Consider the following 7,977-nt stretch of genomic DNA (forward strand, 5'->3'; position numbering starts at 1 on the left):
CAGGAACAGGTGTCCGCGCAGGGGTGGGGCCATCAGGAACAGGTGTCTGCGCAGGGGTGGGAGGGCGCGCCCACTTCCCTACCTCTGCGGCCTCCACTCCTGTACGCGTCTGTGCATTAAGCACGGTCTTGGGAACGTCAGTTCATTTTATGCTTCTCGAAAGAGTTTCAGGCAATAATTATTTCAGAAGTTAATTGGAGTTAATGGAGATGTTCTCTTAATGGATTATCATTTAACCCAGATTGCCGCTTTTACTTATTCATTTCATTTTATTTATTTTTTCTATTTCTTAGACATATTGACATCAGCCCATGATCTAGGGCTGCTTCTGGCTTAGCTGAATGCTCTCTACTTTCTAGATTGTAAATTTCTGCTTCCTGTAGTTAACTGTATGCTTTCCAAGAGATGGTTTTGTTTCTTCACAATGCTGTGTATGGCTTATTATTTTAATTGTAGCATAAAATCAACTGTCATCTAAAGGGACGAGTTGTGAAGGCACATGGAGATTTTTTTTTCTGTAAAAATTATATTGGTTTTGAAAAACTTGATAGAAACAAGTGGGGGTGAAAAGCACTGTTTACATAGGAGTAAGATTTAAAAGATTGACAAAAACATAAAAATTCATTCTGATTCTGAAACCAGATTGCTTCACAATTCTGCAGATTCCTGCTTTACATTAAAGAAAATGAGACTGAAATCATAAAAGATGCCACATGGCTATTATTTACTCAGGATAGACTAGATCAGACTTTACTAAAGGGAATACAGTACAAGCAACCTCAGGGGTCGGTTTTAAAATGTGCACAGTATATTTTAATAAATTTTCCTGTCTTTGTTTTTCAAAAGATGAAATTAGCTTCTTTGTCAGTTCCTATCTGCTAGATAGTGGAAAACTTTTAACCAACTGAGCCACCCAGGCGCCCCCATAGTGGAAAACTTTTAAAAGTACTTTTCTGAGATTTGGTAGTCTGTTCCAATTTACACAGCCATTTCATGATTGAAGGTCAAATTAAATCAGTTTCAACTTCCTGTCATGGTTTCTCTGCCCCTCAGCTTCCTTTATTTCCTTCTCCTTTCCTAAGGGGGCACCTATGGCAGGTGGTGTCCTCCTGGGGGTCCCAACAGAGGAGGGCACGATCCCCACTGCTCTAGGGCTCTATGTGGATGTCACTTCTTCCTTGTGTTACCCACCTCAACTCCCACCAAAGTCAATGAGGCCACGAACAAGGACATACTCCTCTCAATGGCCCTGATTCCCTTGACGTAATATTCCTCTGGTTCACCTCCTCCACCCCAGAAGGGCTTTTGTGTCCTTCTTGTGATGGAGGAAGCTATGTTTACAGACTGAATTGCCCTATGCGGTGGCTCATGTTACTAATGTCCAACTTTGGTTTGAGTCTGTGTGTGTGTGTGTGTGTGTGTGTGTGTGTGTGTGATGCTCTCTACTCTTCTTAATACTAATAGAAATACAGGCTTTGAATGACTATCTTCATTATTATGAATCTTTAAACACATTTTGAAAGTCAAAGATGAGCAATGGATCCTTTACTGAGGTGGTATCCACCTTCTTTTTGAAACAAGGAATATGTCATCCCTGATGGGTAGGGTGTCAAAACGATATTTAATGGAACAAGAAAAACACGGGGAGAACAATCCAAAAAGAGATTTTCTGCTATATTTAACAGTCAAGGATTAGAGAGGGACTATACTGATGTTGGAACAAAGTTACTGGAAACAAACAGAAGGGCAAATCCATTGTATTTTTCACGTATTACTCTTTTGAGTTTGAAGAATGAAGCAAAAGTGATAACAGCTGGGAAAAATATAAGTAAATGAAGTTTCCCTGATTTAACAAACTTATTTTTGTTCATTTGTTTGTTTCAGGACTCTCCCTACAGTGTTTCCAGGAATGAATAACTGAAGATTGTTCTTTAAAGGCAAGAGACTAAGAGAAATGTATAAAATAAGCCGAGGCATATGGGTGCTTCTGTGTAGTTTAGAGTTCATCTACTTATCTGTCAATGTCGTGACTTCAGAGCTATTTGAATACAGTTCTTTAGAATGGAGCATTACCGTAGATGGGGAAGGGAAGAGGAGAAGGAGCCCTCCCTCACCTAGCATTGAGGCGCAGGTCTAAATATTTGGGCTGTTATTCCTTTAATTCTGCTCTCAATAGCTTTTTAAATTTCGTAACTTTCTGGTATTTTCTCACAGAATCCTTGATTGTTCAGGAATTTTCATCCATTTTATACTCCATAATTCACACTCTTCCAGGCATCTGGGGCATCCTTCAACGAAGCAGAGATGCCTGCCTTGTGGGTCTCATGGTTTTGCACACAACATCCATAAACAAAACTAACAGTTAAGTCACATAGTGAGGAGGTGATAGGTGCTTTGGGAAAAGTAAAATGTACACTAAGGAGGATTTGGAGAGAAGGTTGTGATTTCAAATAAGCTGGAACAGGTGGGCCAAGAAGCAGACACTGGAAAGGAGCATGGGAATTAGCAAGGTGGACACTGAAGAGAACATTCCATTCAGAGGAAATGGCGGATGCTGAAGTCAGGAGGTGGGGATAGGCCTCTGGGCTTCCTGGAGGAGCAAGAAGACAGGTGCAGGTGCAGCCAGCGAAGAGCCAAGTGTTGGACCAGAGCCGGCTCCTCACAGTGTAACCACCCAGTGAAAAGGGCTTGACTTTCGAGTGAAATGAGAAGCAGCACTGTGCCGGAATCCAAGATCCGAAAGGCTTGCTTGGATGTTCCCGTAGGAGAAGACAGTGACAGGGGAGAGACCTGCCAGAGGCTTCGCATTTGGCATCAGCACAGCAGATATGATGAGAGGTATTAGGATTGCACTGTGCGCATAGCATTTTGGGAATGTCTTTGAGACATCCAAGTTGTGATATCATATTGTGGCTGGATATATGAATCTGAATTTCAGGAGCTTAAGACTTAAGACACAGATACAGAACTTGTCAGTACATAAATGGTAGGAGGCCATGAGACAGGATTAGATTACCAAGGGGTGAGTAAGCATGGAGGAGAGAACTCAAACCTGACCCCTTGACACTCAAGAGACCAGGGAAGAAAAGGAGAAACCATAGACGTGTTCCCAAGAAGGTAAACCCATGAGGTAGGAGGAACGAACACCAAGAGGATACAGTGCCCTGGAACCAATGAAAAAGTATGTCAAGGAGGAGGAGAAGGTGTCCGTGGAAGGCTGCTGATAGGTCCGTAAGGGAGGGATGAAAGCTGATGCGGACTTAGCACCCAGTGGGGAGTCATTGGGACCCTGGCGAGGGCCAAAACCCTAAGCAGTGTTTCATGTAAAATGCTGTGAAATCCCAGACCTTTATTTGGTCTTCTCCCTCTGGAAAGCATGACAGGATGATTTATTTCCTCAATGTGCTATTAATTAGTGAAGACCCTGATCATCTTCCCAGCTGAAAGTTACACTTTTCTGCTCCTTTGAATTGGCTCCTGTAGTGATTCTAGATTTGTTTGTTTTGACTGAGGGGAAAAAAGCATTGTCATCCTTGATTGCTTCAAGTTCTTTATCGTATTCGAATGAGAAGCTCTGAAACCATATTCCTAAGTTAGATGTATTCTCTTCTAGGGTCTTACCTAAAGATAGAGAGCAGACAAAAGAGCAGACCAGATTAGTCTCCGTTTAATGCGCTGTGATATTTTAGTAATAACATGCATTCACACGGAACAGTGTGCCTGCTTTGACTAGGTCTTCTTAGAACCTTAGTTGAGAGCCTCTCTATTTCTAAACGTTTTAGGTGGTGCGCCGTATCACCTGGTTCTCGGTACCACTACTTACGTGCCATGATGACATGGAGAGGGACTCAGTGTGCCATCAGTAGAAACTTGTGCTGGAAATAATAAACATGCCACTATCGTCCTCTTACTGTAGCATGATATAAATAACTGACCAAAGAAACCGCGTTCCAGTAGAATTCAACCCCAACCTCGGAAGATGAGATTACGAAATTTGGTGATTATACGTCCAATATCATAATTGCATGTGATGAGGAGATAATTATATGGAGACTTCCTGTCTGTGGGTGTACCTGTAGCATCAATCCCTTATTATGTGAAGATGACTTGGAATTTAGATGAAAAATACACTACTTTTTTATCCCTGTAAATGTTTTCTGGCTGCAGATGTGAGTTGGCCAAAAACTCTAGGAAGAAACAACAACAACAATGAACAGGTTTCATGGCCAGATAGATCCAAAATGATTAGGTTGAAGACTGACATACGGTAATTTTGGATTCCCGCTGACCCTGTGCTCAACGATATGTGTCCAACAGCTTCTTACGTATCCCACAGAATAGGAAAGCACTCTTCCATCTTTTGGAATTTGCTTTGCATGCCTTCAGCGTGCTATCCGCATTTATGGATTTGCGAGCATCAAACCTGCATGGCCTTAGAACTCAGTATGCAGAAATGTGTGTGTGGCTACCAACGCGGAGGAGACTTTGACATTCACATGCTATCGGGTAACTTACCCCTGCTCTTGCAGGGGCAGAGCAGAGCAGTAAGGGAAGGTGCCACCTCAGTGAGATCTTCCTGTGTCCATCTTCAGTGCATCCGGAAGAATTCTGATGCCCAATTATTCCAGGAATTGAGGCCCAGGAGTGGAAAACTTTAATTGTTTCTCCAAAGTGAGAAGCCACTTGAACAGCAGAATCAATTCCAAAGTAATTACTCTTCCTCGGGGTATCTCTTTAAAGTTTATCTAGTGTTTGAAAAAAATATATATATAGTCCTTGAACTTCAAGTGGAACGTGTGAATTGAAGTTCAGAATCAAAAGAATGTCGTTTTCTCTAAGTAATGGCAGGTTACCTCCCTGGGAAAGCTGAACCACCATGAGAAGCAGAGTTGTTTTCAGACGGTTTTCACAGCTCATGTAGTAGGTGTATTAGTGTGGAACACACATCCTGGGTTGCGCCGCTCAGGAAGAAGTGGAGGGAAGTGGGAGAGGCTCAATGAAAAGTTTATCTTTATATTTAATTCTCAGTGAAACAAGCTTTCATTTACTTGACTAGAGTTGCCTACAGTTTTTAAATAAATCAATATTATGCACAGCTGTATGATGAAAGGGCTATGTGTGTTCACCAAAACCCAGTCTCATCTCCCAAAAACTCATACGGAGCCAACACTAATCATGAGCCCGAACATCCTGGCAGATGCAAGAAAGGACACAAGCAGAAATCACTATTTCGGGAAATACCCATGTTGCAGTCAGGTTAAAGCTCCCCCAGAAAGGAATACGTCCCACAAGTGCTGTGAAGAGAAACATTCAGAGGGAAATTAAGGTTTTTATGTTGGAGAATCACTGAGAAAGAGGGTGGGTTCTCTACCCAGTGTTGACCAAACTCCTCAGACAGGGTGACAATAAAACTTCTAAGCTCTGGGGAACCCAAGAGCAAGGATTACTTCTGTTTTTCCTGGGGAAATATCTGGGAAGAAGGTAGAACCCCACTTTAGAAATTACCTGTGATTTATCCAGGCAGGCAGATCACAAATAGCCCCACAAAGTTCCCCTTGCTGTCACAAGCGAGCCATAGAGTGCTCCCCATGTGACCTGGATAAGCGTGTCGATCATGAGTGAGCAGAGGCAAGAGGCCTTATTTGTAGGTTCCAGCGATGGCCCAGCAGCGCCTGAGAGGGTCATTGAATGAAGGTCTCCAGGGAGGTCACGGAACACAAGAGACTGGCCATGGGAAACCGGTGGTTGCTCCCACAAAGTCATGTCCATGGTGCTTGGGTGAAATGAAGCCCCTTAAAACCCACAGAATGGAGAACATCTCCAAACGTTTAAGATTAAATTTATGACAACATAGGGAATAAAGGTTCATTTCGATAGATACCTCCAAAGCTATATCTTTGTACACATGAGTTTGTGATTTGAGATCTGTATTCATGATACACATTACAAGGAGGAAATAGAACACACGGTGTGAACATAACAGAAAAACCTATTTCTGATGACAGGACCATTGACCATCTCTCTGATTAGTCGGTCTTAAGTATAAAAAAACAAAGGTAGAGAAAAACTAATCAGGTAAAGAGGAGAGGGGAAGAGTCTTCTCTGAAGAAGGTGCCACTGATGGGAAGGTGTGGAGCTGGGAGAAGGAAGAGGAGACTCAAAATGAGTACATGCAGGGCGCCTGGGTGGCTCAGTCGTTAGGCGTCTACCTTCGGCTCAGGTCATGATCCCAGGGTCCTGGGATCGAGTCCCACATCAGGCTCCCTCCTCGAGGGGAAGCCTGCTTCTCCCTCTCCCACTCCCGCTGCTTGTGTTCCTGCTCTCGCTATCTCTGTCTCTGTCAAATAAATAAATAAAATCTTTAAAAAAAAAAAAAAAAAAAGATGAGTACATGCAGGGGTGGGAAACCCAACTGAGGGTGCAGGGCCACTGGAGGCCAGATCAGGCCACGTGTCCCAAAAACTGTAGCAGGCATCAGCTTTATCTTAAGTGAAATGGTGGAAAAGATCCCAGCAGGGAAGTGACATGCTCAGATGTGTGTGTTAAGAATCCTCAACTGCTGTGTGACAGATTGGAATTCATACAAGAATGAAATCAGGGGAACCTGTCAAGAGGCTGATAAAATAGTGGCTTTGACACGACAGTGGTTTTGACCAGGGCTCTCTACTCAAGGTAGATTTTGGACTCGGTGATGCACTGAATGAAGAAGATGCACTGAATGAAGAGATGCTTTTTGGCTTGAGCAACTGGGTGGGTGGGGAGGACTTCTCCTGTGATGGTGGGCTGGCAGGGTTGCAGGGACATGGAGGGAAGAGAGGCCGGGGCAGGAGGACAAGGGTTCCTTCTGGATGGCTTCAATTTGAGATGCCCAGGAACCAGGAGTAATTCAGTACAACAGGCAAGGATTGGATCTCTACTAGTGAGATAAGAATAGTAATGCCAACACCAACTGAATATTCAAAATTTGCTTTTATGTGTATTCCTCTCCTTGGGTTGTGTTTGATTTGGAAACGTTCAGTGGTTATCTATGCAACTATGAAAACACTATTTTTCTGATATATTTTTCTATATATTAAAAATCAACATGGCCCTAGAAATGTATTTATTTCATCATTTTTAAATGTGACTATGTAATTCTCTTTCAATCCATTATGGATAACTTCATAGCTATGAAAACAAATATATCTAGGTTTTTTGTTTTTATTTTCAGATTCTCAGGTGATAAGTCTGTTGCTCTGATGAACTTTACCAGTAAAAGTTGAATCCATGTTTGAAAAGAACAGGGCTAGATAAATTAGTCATCTTAAATTAAGAGTGTTCCAGACAATAAATCCACAGACCTTGGTTTCTAAATGTCATCCTCTAATGAATAGCACTTGTTTTTAGGGTTCCCTGGAGAAAGGATGGATTCTAAGGCTGGGACAGCAAATGCATAAAATGGGCCATATATATGACTGGGGAACATGACAGAAGGACAAGGGTGCCAACATGGAAGTGCTCCCAACTTGTCAAAGCTGGGCCAATTTGAGCAAAAACAGGAACAGATAGAAACAGACTGAAATGTATTGGATTATAACACAAAGAATAAAATTTAAAAAAAACCCATAGATCCACACTCAGATAAATATAATTTTTTTTTTTAAAGATTTTATTTATTTGACAGAGAGAGACACAGCGAGAGAGGGAACACAAGCAGAGGCAGAGGGAGAGGAAGAAGCAGGCCCCCCGCTGAGCAGAGAGCCCGATGCGGGGCTCGATCCCAGGACACTGGGATCATGACCTGAGCCGAAGGCAGACGCTTAACGACTGAGCCACCCAGGCGCCCCCACACTCAGATAAATAAATGATTGAATCAATGAATGAATGAATGCAAAAAAATGAACAGAGAAAGAAGAAGAAAGAAAGAAAGAAAGAAGAAAGAAAGAAAGAAAAAGAAAGAAAGAAAGAAAGAAAGAAAGAAAGAAAGAAAGAAAGAAA

At 42.4% G+C, this 7,977-nt stretch overlaps 1 long non-coding RNA gene across 1 annotated transcript in view; it reads left to right on the forward strand.

Annotated features, from left to right (window-relative positions):
* The window catches only part of LOC116643810, a 9,651-nt gene extending 3,490 nt beyond the window's left edge, over positions 1-6,161 (forward strand). The window contains exon 4 of the long non-coding RNA XR_004301627.1: positions 1,885-6,161. This is a non-coding gene — a long non-coding RNA (uncharacterized LOC116643810). The remainder of the gene's footprint in view (positions 1-1,884) is intronic.
* The last annotated feature ends 1,816 nt before the right edge of the window (positions 6,162-7,977 follow it).

This window comes from Phoca vitulina, unplaced genomic scaffold (assembly GCF_004348235.1).
Source record: "Phoca vitulina isolate PV1807 unplaced genomic scaffold, GSC_HSeal_1.0 scaffold27, whole genome shotgun sequence".
Lineage (NCBI taxonomy): Eukaryota > Metazoa > Chordata > Mammalia > Carnivora > Phocidae > Phoca > Phoca vitulina.